The sequence below is a fragment of the Macrobrachium nipponense genome, chromosome 9 (genome assembly GCF_015104395.2).
Source record: "Macrobrachium nipponense isolate FS-2020 chromosome 9, ASM1510439v2, whole genome shotgun sequence".
NCBI classification, from domain to species: Eukaryota; Metazoa; Arthropoda; class Malacostraca; order Decapoda; family Palaemonidae; genus Macrobrachium; species Macrobrachium nipponense.
Genome location: NC_061110.1, coordinates 53494301 through 53507576, shown reverse-complemented (window position 1 = coordinate 53507576; position 13276 = coordinate 53494301). Strand labels below are relative to the sequence as shown.

The 13276-nt window shown below is 39.5% G+C and overlaps 1 protein-coding gene across 4 annotated transcripts in view; it reads right to left on the bottom strand.

The window, feature by feature from the left end:
- The window catches only part of LOC135217977 (signal-induced proliferation-associated 1-like protein 2), a 273679-nt gene extending 266018 nt beyond the window's left edge, over positions 1 to 7661 (bottom strand). The window contains exon 1 of one of the 4 annotated variants that reach the window (XM_064254103.1): positions 7009 to 7661. The gene's annotated coding sequence lies outside the window, so the exon portion shown is untranslated. The remainder of the gene's footprint in view (positions 1 to 7008) is intronic. The other 3 variants (XM_064254100.1, XM_064254101.1, XM_064254102.1) reach the window with 3 other exon arrangements.
- Between the last annotated feature and the right edge of the window lie 5615 nt (positions 7662 to 13276).

Below are 13276 nucleotides of genomic sequence, written 5' to 3'. Positions count from 1 at the left end.
ATCAAGTGGGTACTTAGAAAAATTTAAGTTTCACAGGAAATATTGGCGGATGGTATTTTGGTGTAAATTGGTCGGATAAGTGACTTTTCGGGTATATTTTGGAATTCTGGACAACTTTTATTCTATGCATTTTGTTATTTGGGGTAATGGTTTTGGAAGTGTAGGATCTGTCCGTGGATCTGTAAACTACCCAAATTTCTTTGATTTACTCTGATAATTAAGTGCCTAAATTATCAACATTAGACATTAGGCTACGGCATATTTGTGCCAATCAGACTGTGGCTTCAAATAGCTAGCCTAGTTCCAAAATATGATCTGTAAGGTAACTACTACGTATATATCTGATGCTTTGGTTAGATTTTATTGACAAAAATGAATTTGGTAGACATGGCCCTGAAACGCACAGTACTAGCTAGTTATTAAAATACAAGCTCTTGAATAGCCGAGGTCCAACAAAGGTACATAAAAACACACATCTAGGTACTAGGTAGCCTATCAGTACTGGTAGGCCATACCTACCTAATCTTTAGAATTAGCCAAATAACAATCTAATCTAGAACACTTGAAACCAAACCATGTTAGCCTATTGCTATTTTCAGCATTTTATTTTATGCAAGTAAAATTTTAAATGCAACTAAATAGTAGGATATGAAAACCTGGTATTTCTACAGAAGCAGTCCGCACGGACTGCAAGGAACATAACCGCGGATGCGACATCCACTAGGGATTGGGGCGTCCAATGTATTTCGCCGTGTTTAGTATTGGACCCTGGGGGTTAATTACAGTCATCCGAATAAATATTACTTAAAATTCTTGTTCAGGAGGTAAAACTGCATAGAAAAACCGCAACCGCCACAGTCTAGGCCGCCGCGGATAAGTACCCTAGATCTACCAAAAACCTTACCTACGTAGCCTAGTATACACAACTTTCCTCGCAAAGCACAAAACTGAATCTTAGTACCTACCTACTAGCCTCAGTAGGTACCTATTAGTCTAGGTATAGGTAGGTTAGCTACTCTAGAAAAAGCAATGGTATTTCTACAGAAGCTGTCCGCACGGATGGCAAGGAACGTAACCGAGGATATGACATCCACTAGGGATTGGGGCGTCCAGTGTATTTCGCTGTGTTTAGTACTGGACCCTGGGGGTTAATTAGGGTAAACAATCATGGACGATCCACCACCATCACACTGGACGGGTCATATTCACTCGATATTTAATCGGTGAAACAAGAATACAATTACAACTCTAAGCATACCATTCAAAAGATTGAAGTTTCGTCAACATAATGTGATATATGAAAGCCCAATACGAACTCAAATAAGCATGTGACGCTCTTCGTAAAATATTTTTTCAATTCAGTTTTGAAATCCAATATGGTGGCTATTGTGTGGCTGGACGGGTCTGGTCAAGGATGGACACCATCTTTCCCAGCACTCATTTGAACAATGTTAGCGTATATATGTAACGTTTATTGATCTAACTCAAGATTGCAGTTGTAATCAGCACAATAAAACAACATTTTGTTGCCTATATCAGTGAAAGTAGGAAACTTGTTATTCCCGGGGTCATGGTTTGAACTGAATTTATTTTTACCTTGTAATCGGTGGTTTTATCCTTACTGCCATCACAACTGAAACTCCACAGTGCTTACTTGATTGTTATTATACACATTCCACATTGCACTTGAACCACGTTGCTGTTCCTGGTTCCAAAGCATGCACTCCACAAACACAGTTACGAGCAGCAGAGGATGACACTGCAAAGTTTTATTCCCTTAATTGTTTACTTTACTCATTATTTAGTTCAACTTTACTTTGTTATTTCAAAATGCTTATTCAATTAATGTCTATTACCCCTTTTATGCAACCAAATTACCCCAAAAAATTACAGATATTTCTAAAGTAGATACAATCCAGTTTATAACCTTGTCGTACAGCTGGCTGCCAAAAACCATAGCGGAGCAGACTACGGATAAGTGGATTATAATGTTTTTTGTTTTTGTTTTTTATTTTGCTAGCACTTTTCATTGATCTAAGTCTATATTAGTATTTTGATTTTTTTTAAATAACTGTATGCCAGAAATAAATGTAACCTTTAATGTTTGCATGCTAAGAATGGCAAAATCATCATTGCCACATTAGTGGAGCTTCACACATACGTTGATGCATTATTATAAACTGTTTCCATGAATTCTAGTTGTCATAGTAATGCAATAATGATAAAATTGCTTTAATATTTATGTACGTATATATACTTTCAATACATAGGATAATTTCACCAATTTCCAAGCTCTGTGTAAGTCTTATACCCAGTTTGGAGGGTGAACACATACCAATTGGCAACCGAGAGAGAGAGAGAGAGAGAGAGAGAGAGAGAGAGAGAGAGAGAGAGAGAGAGAGAGGAAGGCGAAGGAACGAAGGAAAGGGGTGGCAGTGGAGGGGGGGGGGGGGGGGGGGGGGGGGGGGGGGGGGGGGGGGAGGGGGGGGGGGGGGGAGGGTAGGTGGAGCTTTATACGCATGTTCGTATCCATTTCTGGATAATGGAGTTTTTGTCTCTTGGTACAAGGACAAGTGTCGTTATTCTTTACGATTAGAGATTCACGATACCCTTATAAATTACGGCACTGGGTGTAATGCACTATAGCAAAATCTCGTTCTAATACGAGTGTCTGTTACAGAAATATTGCCAAAAAACGTGCTTGCACTGTCTCTGAAACCCATAGTAGGTATGCTGCTTAGTTGTCAATCAAGTTTTTTGTAATCAGGTATTTTTTACAAGCTAGCTATTGTATAAATTTGTATTTTTCTCAATCAAAACATATGGCCCTCAATGCTAACTCCTCTTTTAACGACTTTCTGGTCATTACAAAGTCGGCCCCATTAATTTCTTATGGTGCAAAAACAGACAGAGGCCCAGGGACTGAAAGCGATTGCGTCACACTACGGCGGTAATCCGGCAGTAAAACATCTTCATATATCCAAAAAATAAATAATAAAGATAGGTATACATGCGCATTACGATTATGACAATTATATACGTACATGAATAGCTGATAGCAATCTGCATGAATAACTGATAAACTGTTCTGCAAAAAAGTTGAGTATAGAAATTCATCTACAATAGGTACGAAAGTCAAGATGTCGTGACGGCATAATACAGGACTTAAAAGAACGTTCTAATTCCTAAAAATAATTACTTAAATTTGAGTCAGGATCGAGTTACTTTTTCAATAACGAATATTTTCAAATTAATCATCATAAATATGTAAAATATTGATGCTTTACTATTTATTTAAATAATTATCTAGTGCACGCTTCATCGTCGTCTTCTACTAAAACAGTAGTTTCCTTAAAAACGTCGTGGTTAGGGACCATGTTCCGATTGTTGTGATGAAAGTGCCCCAGCATCTATGGGTACAGGTGGTGTGCGGATTTATCACAGGAAATGGGAAGTTTGTTGACACAAGCGACTCCACAAACATCTAGATGGCGTCAATCTTCTAAGATATTTATGCGTAGCCTAAGTAAAAATTTTGAAAGAGTTTTGGGGAGATTTGCACTGCGTTGGACACCATTTTCACTACCCTCTGTTTAATGCTTTAAATTTGGCCTTAATTTCTAACTTTGGAGAAAATACTTAGGTATTTCTACAGAAGCAATCTGCGGTGGCCTAGACTATGGCAATTGACGTTTTCCTATGTTATTTTACTTACTGAACAAGAATTTAAAGTAATATTTATTCGGACGACTGTAATTAACCCCCAGGGGCCAGTACTAAACACAAAGAAATACATTGGCGTCCAATCCCTAGTGGATGTCATATCCGCAGTTATGTTCCTAGCAGTTCATAGGGAACTATTCTTTAGAATTACCCTGCAAGAAACGTAACCGCGGATATGACATCCACTAGGGATTGGGGCGTCCAATGTATTTCGCCGTGTTTAGTACTGGCCCCTGGGGGTTAATTACAGTCGTCTGAATAAATATTATTAAACATTCTTGTTCAGTAGGTAAAACTCCAAAGAAAAACCTCAACTGCCATAGTCTGGGCCGCCGCGGATAGGTACCCTCGATCTACCAATACTTACTTCAAAAGGAGAGTAGAGGTCTTTAGCTCCGTCTCTCACCAACAAGAAGTCACAACTGATGCCCATCCCCGGTGTCAGGACGCATTATAAGTACTTTTACGGAGGGTGGCATGCTGTGATCGTTGGTGACTTGAGCCAGGCCATGCGGTTGTTTACCCTACAGTCGTCCGAATAAATATTACTTACAATTCTTGTTCAGTAGGTAAAACTGCACAGAAAAACCACGACTGTCAGTCTAGACTGCCGCGGATAAGTAGGAGGAAAAACCAGCAACTACCAACCCTTATCACGGTTTTCAGGTCTTATTCACTCGATATTTAAATGGTGAAACAAAAATACAATTACAACTCTAAGCATACCATTCAAAAGATTGAAGTTTCGTCAACATAATGTGATATATGAAAGCCCCATACAAACTAAAATAAGCATGTGACGCTCTACGTAAAATATGTTTTCAAGGCAGTTTTGAAATCCAATATGGCGGCTACCGTGGGATGTACAGGTTTTGATTAGTGACGAAAATCATCTTTCCCAGCCTTCCCAGCAATTATTTGAACAATGTTAGCGTATGTATGTAATGTTTATTGATCTTACTCAAGATTGCAGTTGTAATCAGAACAATAAAACAACATTTTGTTGCCTATATTACTGAAAGTATGAAACTTTATTCCCGGGGTCATGGTTTGAACTGAATTCATTCTTACCTAGTAATCGGTGGTTTTTATCCTTACTGCCATTACAACTGAAACTCCACAGTGCTTATTTGATTGTTATTATACACATTTTGGTCTCAGTTCACTCCACATTGCACTTTAAACCAGTTACTGTTCCTGGTTCCTAAGTGCGCGCCACAAACACAGTTACGAACAGCAGACGACGAAACTGCAAAGTTTTATCCCCTAAATTGTTTACTTTACTCGTTATTTAGTTCAAATTTACTTTGTTACTTAAAAATTTTAATTTAATCCATGTATATTATCCCTTTTTTGCAACCAAATTACCCTGAAAAATTACAGATATTTCTAAAGTAGATACAATCAAATGTTTCTAATGTTTTCGTACATCTGGCTGCCGAAAACCATAGAGGAACGACTACGGATAAGTGAATTATATACAATTCTTTTTTTTGCTTTTTTGTTTTTGCTAGCACTCTTCATTGATTTCAGTCTATATTAGTATTTTGAATTTCTTTAATAACTGTATGCCAGAAATAAATGTAACCTTTAATGCTTGCATGCTTTAATGTTTGCATGCTAAGAATGGCAAAATCATCGTTGCCACATTAGTGGAGGCTTCACACATACGCCGTTTCATTATTATAAACTTTTTCCATGAATTCTAGTTGTCATAGTAATGCAATAATGATAAAATTGCTTTAATATTTATGTATATATACTTCCAATACATAGCCTAATTTCACCAATTTCAACGTTTTGTGTGTAGTCTTATACCCAGTTTGGAGGGTCAACACATACCGAATGGAGAGAGAGAGAGAGAGAGAGGCGAAGGAACGAAGGAAAGGGGTGGTGGTGGAGGGGGGGGAGAGGGTAGGTGGAGCTTTATACGCATGTTCGTATCCATTTCTGGATAATGGAGTTTTTGTCTCTTGGTACAAGGACAAGTGTCGTTATTCTTTACGATTAGTAATTCACGATACCCTTATAAATTACGGCACTGGGTGTAATGCACTATAGCAAAATCTCGTTCTGATACGAGTGTTCGTTACAGAAATAGGTATTGCCCAAAAACGTGCTTGCACTGTCTCTGAACCCATAGTGGGTATGCTGCTTAGTTGTCAATCAAGTTTTTGTAATCAAGTATTTTTTACCAATCTAGCTATTGAATAAATTTGTATTTTTCTCAATCAAAACATATGCCCCTCAATGGTAACTTTCATCTTTTAACGACTTTCTGGTCATTGCAAATTCGGCCCCATAATTTCTTATGGGTGCAAAACAGAGGCCCGGGACCGAAACGATTGCGTCACACTACGGCGATAATCCGGCAGTAAAACATCTTCATATATCCAAAAAGTAAATAATAAAGATATATATGCGCATTACGATTATACCAATTACATGAAAAGCTGATAATCTGCATGAATATATAACTGGTAAACTGTTCTGCAAGAAAGTTGAGTAAAGCAATTATTTACAATAGGTACGAAAGTCAAGATGTCGTGACGTCATAATACACTTAAAAGTTTACTATTTAATTAAAAAATTATCGAGGTGCACTCTTCATCGTCTTCTTCTACAAAACAGTTGTTTACTCGGTGAGGAAAAGTTTTCCGATTGTTGTGATGAAAGTGCCCCAGCGTCTGTGGGTACAAGTGGATGTCGCGGGATTATTTATCACAGGAAATGGTTAGTTTATTGACACAAGCGACTCTGTAAACATCGAGATGGCGTCAATCTTCTAAATACTTCGAGTTGTGAGTAAAAATGTTGAACGGGTTTTGGTGAGATTTGCACTATGTTTGACATTGTTTTCAGTTATCCCTTCTGTTTTTTTTTCTTTCTTTCCTAAATTTTTTCTTTTTTATCTTTTTTTTCTTAAAATTTGGCCTTAATTTCTAACTTTGGAGAAAATACTTACTTTGAAAGGAGAGTAGAGGTCTTCAGTAGCTCCGTTTCTCACCAACAACAAGTCGCAACTGATGCCCATCTCCAATGTCAGGACGCGTTATAATGTACTTTTTTTGGGATTGTCCAAGCTGATCGTACATGGTCCACTCTGGACCCTACGGTTTTTAACCTTAGGTACCCTAGATCTACCTAGGCAACACCAACAAAGAAAACCAAAAATTGAAAAACCCAAACACACAAAGTCAGACCTGGGCTCTCTAGGCCCTCCTGCCCACCCACCTAAGCAGGTACTACCTCAATGAATTAGAGTTAACTTAAAGGTCGACTCACCTGTCCACTGAGGGCAGCTGCAGGGCAACGTTGGAGTGAAACAGAATTCGTCCTGAGTCCAGAAATGGCAGCAGCAGCAGCAGGCAGGAGGATTTGAGGGCTCCTACTACCGAGTATCCTAGCCTATTCAAAGTTAGATTACTACATCCATGGCGGACTTCCACTGGGGTAGGTACTCACACAACGAAACGTCTGTAAACTGACACGAGCATTTCCTGATAGGTATACTAAGTGACGATAAGATACTGCTATATGATGCAATGTGCAACCGAAGCACTTCCTTCGGGGGAAGAACAATCACTCACTGACTGAGTCACCGCGACTTCATCACAGCCACGAGAAAATGAATACTAGGTAGTAGTAAGGTACTAGCTACACTGAGGCTCGAAAACGACACGTACACACAACACTTCCATCTTCACTTGTATCTATTCATTGACTTTTCCTTTCCCAGCAAGCTGAGTGATCTCCAATCATTCTTTCCCGACACTGAATATGCACAGACACCAAAAGGAAGAGCGGGTAAGGGTCCCAAAACACCTTGGGTTCCGACACTTCGAGAGGAAGACACAATGAATGACTGAGAGGCCAAGTTGTGTACTGTTGTAGTCTGGTGGGGGAAGACCCTCAGTCATCATTGCCACTGCCATCTTTTAACGCTCATTTTTCATTGATTCTGTATTTTTCTATGCCATTTTATGCATCCGTAAGGCATTTCATTCTCGCAGTTTGATAATAACAACAGGGTGTTTATAACGATTAAAAATATCCTACGCAGAATTCAAATAGAATCACGAGTTGGAAACTCTTGCAGGTTGGACGTATGGGGAGTGGGGTAAGGGGGCCGAAGGCATGCAAGGGGGTTTGAATTGTTATCCTTCAAAATGCAGTTCGTCAAAATATGGTTCTGAGTACATCGCCAACAATACTTTTTCATCAACCAAAGAGTCCTAATGTGGAGCTTAAAATGCTTCTATAGCAAGAGCTGGTGTTGCCCATCAGAGGAAGAATGGAGTGTAAACGCCTCTGTGCACCAACATCCTCCTCCCAACCCCCACCTACTCCTCTTAAAATAAGTCGAGCTAATTTACCTGCTCAACAAGATCAACCGCATGCAACCGTTTTTGAATGAGTTGGTTTCACATCGAGCTCCATAAGTATTGGAGTATTCTCGAACAAAACTCTTGGCTGCTTCCTTTGTGAAGTTACAGTTGCCATCCCGGGCTCACCCCTCTTGCTACAAAGTGGGAGATCGGTGGGGGATTGGGGGAGGAAGGAGAGCAATGGCTGTCTTCACAGCAATTTCAACGCTATAACCTGCCCCTTGGAAAGCATTATTGTTCTTCCTTCTCAATACGTCTTTTTTCTTTATAATTTGTGACAAAGCGTACGGAAATAGTACAGCAGGGCTACTTAAAACTACAAATTTTTAGGACGTTTTCCATTGTTTGGAAATGTGGGCGGAAGACTCATTCCCCGGGGGCCACCCAATGCCCCACGCTACCCACTCATACAATGCGCACACATACGCTTGTACGCTTACGTTGCCAATATGTCGTCGTTGGCATCACGGTCCAGGAATACATGGAACTTGAGTATGTAGTGCAGCACAAATGGCTTATTGAAAACAGTTACTAAATAGGAGTATATTTATTTGCATTATCATATCACGGCATATATAATGCATTTTCGAAATGTTCGTAATTTTGCGTGCGTTCATGGGATGTGATTCACGAATTCAGTGTAAAAAGTCAATGTACAATTGATTTTGCAAGATGCCAGTTAAAAAATATGTCCTTTGACGTATCAGGATAGCATCAATTGCAATTTTGAACATTAGACTAATTAGGTGACTTCGTTTTCTTCCAGTTCTTGCATTGACGTAGGCATCACACAGTCATGTTTATATAATTTACTCGCAGGTGTATTTACACTAGTTCACAAATATCCAAAGGTGTTCCTAGTTGGTAGCATTTCCGAGCCTTTAGATGAAATCTTTAGGCGCTCGGTTGTCTATGGACAAAATAATCATTCTAAAATGGAGTGAAAGAAGCTAGTCCCTGTGAAGTATTAACATATCACTCTCTATCAAAAACTCATGTCAACGATTTCATTATGATGACCATGCGACTTATATACGAATATGATGCGTGTGCCATGTTCGTGTTTTCCTGGTATTTCCGGTTCTTGGGAGGGACTGGTAAATCTTGGCTCCGTCGCTTTGCTGTCTGGTTGGTTATGAGAAAACGTCTTTCCGTTAAGAGAAGAAATTATATTCGACGAAACAAACACCATCAGACACAGTAAGAATATATAATCGGCAAAGAAAACCACTGCACAGATATTTACCTGGAAATTTTAATATTTCTTGGCCGGAAGAGACCACGGAGTATATAGTCGCGTCCTCCGTTAGATGAATTTAACTCTGGTGGTACCAAATTAATTCTCTTATCTTTTCAGGCTTTAGGTGGCAAGAACAAAGGCGGCGGCACAAGAGCCATCGCTTTCAACATTTCACGATGATTTATGCGACATGTGTGATTTCATTAATTATTTGGTACCCAGCAGCCTGGTTAATTCGTTTACTCGCATCTGGTATATTCAAAGACAAGAGTTTACGAACAATATTACCAAAATGCAAGACGCAACTGCAATTAAGGCATGTTAAGAAACGGGCGACAACATTTACTTCGAGCAATGCTGCTCGGAAAAATTGATAAATCAGACTACTGAATGTAAGAGCTAATGGAATACTCGACCCCCACTCCATAAATTTTGTAGAATTACGTACAAATGTTCAAATTAAAAAAAGCTTATGAAAAAGAGACAGCATTTCCATTTTGTAAACAAGTAAGAAATGCGCCAAAGTTTTTTTTCGGTGCAATCGAGTTTTCTGTACATCGCATAATCAAGGCCACCCAAAGTAGATCTATCTTCAATGGTCTAGGTAAAATGCTGTATGAGCCGCAGCCCATGAAACTTTCAGCATGGCCCAGTGGTGGCCTGGCCTATATTGTTAACAGAGGAGCAATTATGGCTAAATCTAACCCCAATTAAAATAAAAACTACTGAGACTAGAGGGCTGCAATTTGGTATATTTGATGATTGGAGGGTAGATAATCTGCATACCAATTTGCAGCACTGGCCCCTGTAGCCTGAGTCGTTTTAAAGATCTGAGGGCGGACAGAAATGAAGTGTAGACGGAGAGAGACAAAGGCAGCACAATAGTTTTACTTTCAGAAAACTAACATGGGAATGACAGAGACTTTAAGAATGAAATGGAATATAAGGTTTAGCCCAAATGCCAGATGCCGGGACCTATGAGGCCATTCAGAGTTGAAGGGGAAATTGGGAGTAAGGTTTTGAAAGTGTAACAAAAAGAAAACCTCAAAGCAGTTGTGCTCTACAACAGACAACAGTTGTTGGGAGGGCTTGGAAAGTACTATTGGAGAAAGTGAATATGAACTGAGGTATAGTAAAAGGAATGAAAGGGGTTGCAACTGGGGACCGAAGGTATGCTGCAAAGAACCGTAGTAAAGGCTGGATCATACATCGGCGAATAAAGCCTGCGTACCTCGTAAAAGCTAAATTATGACTGAATTATGCTCAGATCTTCATGTGCGCTCACAGTCGCCGAGTTTCATGACATCCGCCAAGTGATTGCAACAACTAGCAGTTGCACGTAGTTATTGCAGTCGAGCCACGACAAATGTCAAAAGTCTCCATGTCATGCTGATGTACGAGAGAGTATCATAATGCTCTTTCGACATATGTAATGTGATTACACCAGACATAAGCACAGATATAAAAGCCTAGATGCCGCATCGGCCGGCCGGACATACGTCATCAGGTCCGCCATCTTGGCGCGGTAATCGTAAACAGGTGGTTTCAGACGTGGTTTTTTCTAAAATGCCTCAATATTGTGCTGCATTTGGCTGTACCAACATACGAATTTACGTAGCCGAGAGCAGGGCATCACATTTAATAAGTAAGTTTATTGTAGTATGTACACAGTCTCATTTTTTGTCGGGAACAGCAGCAACAGCCCTATCTCTGCAATGTAATTGAATGTTGCAAAAGTAGTTATGGTTAATCCCGGGTTACCTTTCCTGTTCTGATAGAAAACTAGGGTTGTCATACATCATTTTGATCGCCAGAATGTAGTCTGTCCATCTGCTAGGGTCTCTGTTTCTTTATATTTGTTGTAGCAGTAATACAAGCAATAATACAGAGCTTTTTTAGTATATTTTCTGCTCAGGTCTATCTGTCTATCATGTTAAAGTTTAAGTTTCACACTTTCAAGGTCAGTGCAGGGTAGTTGCACTGCAGAGAGAAGGGATCCATGCTAGCAGCCATTCAGTTCTCTGTAGCAGTCACTTTACAGAGCAGGACTTTGACCGCACGGGCCAGATTGTCCGCCTCAGGTCAGGGTGGTGCCCTCAATATTTGACTTCCCAAGGCATCTTCAAGTTCTAAGTTATGGCTTTATGTTGAGCTTACAATAACTTGCAGATCTAGCACAGTGTTTTCAGGGGGTTGATATAGCATTTTATAAATCCTTACAGCAAGTGCAGGATGGGATGGTGACCATTTAATACTAAGTAGTGTTGCACCAATCCACCTTTTCAGCTACCGATACCGATACAGAAATCTAGGTAACGGCCGATACCAAGTACCGATCTGCTACAGAGTTTGCCTCTGTATTTTTACGCTAGCTTCCTGTAAATTCTGCTTACCTTTCAAAGCAGTTGTCACTGAAATCCAAGTGGTATTAGCATAGTTTAACTCCAATTTAACACATAATTGCACTTAGGTTCAGTTATAAAAATTTGCATAAACCAGACAGGGAAAAAAGGGGTGTAATATATTTACACTGGCCAATACTGGATCCGCAGTCAGCTACCGATACCCGATCTAGTATTTAGGCCAGTATCGGCAGCCGATATGGATACCAGTATCGTATCAGTGCAACACTACATTTAAGATCATAAATTATCTATATAAAATGTTATATTAGGAACCTCCAAGGCCCAGATCATCTGCTACATCACAGAGGGCAGCTGCTGCTGCAGAGGTGATCCATGACAGCGATGAAACAGCCACACAATACTCAGGACGATGATGTATGTCATATAATAATTTTTTAGGTTCAAAGTAAACATCATAAATTTATGATATGACATATATGTATGGAATTACTACTAAAATGGTCCAGAGTGGCATAGGACCCAATAGCAGAGACTGCATAATTTTAATATGCTAACTGGTCAGTATAATTTTTAAAGCAGAATGCTGCAGACACCAAATAAAAGTTGACATCAATGCTAAACAGGGTAAAGTATTCATTGTGTAGTGCATTGTTAACAATAGTGGACAATTGTTATAGGTACATTCTTATGCAAGTGGGTCTGCGGAGAGCATGAAGGAGAAGCTGGCATGGTATCAGCAGCAACTTGAGGGCTTAAGGAAACAACTCAGAAATTCCAAAGACAGAGTATACGGGGGTGCTCGTCAGGATTGGCTCATTTTGGGTCCCCTTCTGGAAGGGTAGAAATATAGAGATGACCCAGGCCCTTATCCCAAATAAGGTATAATAATTGATGGGTCCTTGACAACACAGGTCTAGAGATGAGCTATATTGAACTGTTAATGCTTGCCATAATGATATATCCTAGTCTAAGCAAATTAAAGGTAGTTTTGTGAAAAATTTAAGTTCTATATAATTATTTCACCATATTTTTGCCACTAGACGAGGTCTCTTGATCCCCCCTAAATTTTCCAAAGCCAGGTCTAGAGGTCAGAATTCACTGAGGAGCATCCCGTTCCAAAAAATTGGAAGAACACCTCCCCCCCCACAGGCTCAAAGGAGCAGGCAGAGATGCAAAGGCTAGATAACACAGAAATCCTAGTTATTCTAGGGCCTACTGTAGTTTATTTTAGGCCCAACCCTACAGTTTTATGTCCTAAACTTGTAGGCCTGTGCCAAAAATTATATTGGGGGAATTTTTAACAGAGCACTTCGAGAGACAAAGATTTTACTTAAGTTGCACAGATCCATAGCTGTAGGCCTACTTTAGTAATCTGTCTTATCACAGCATTTCAAATTATTGCTTACAACAATAGTTATGGGTAAATATTAACATTTGTGTACAACTAGCCCCCCTTCCCCATAACTGCTAAAACAAAGTCATTGCAAGTTAACTTTCAAACAATAAGGAACAACTTTATTTTATTAGATCCTTGTAGGGAATTATGTAAGCTTTGTAAC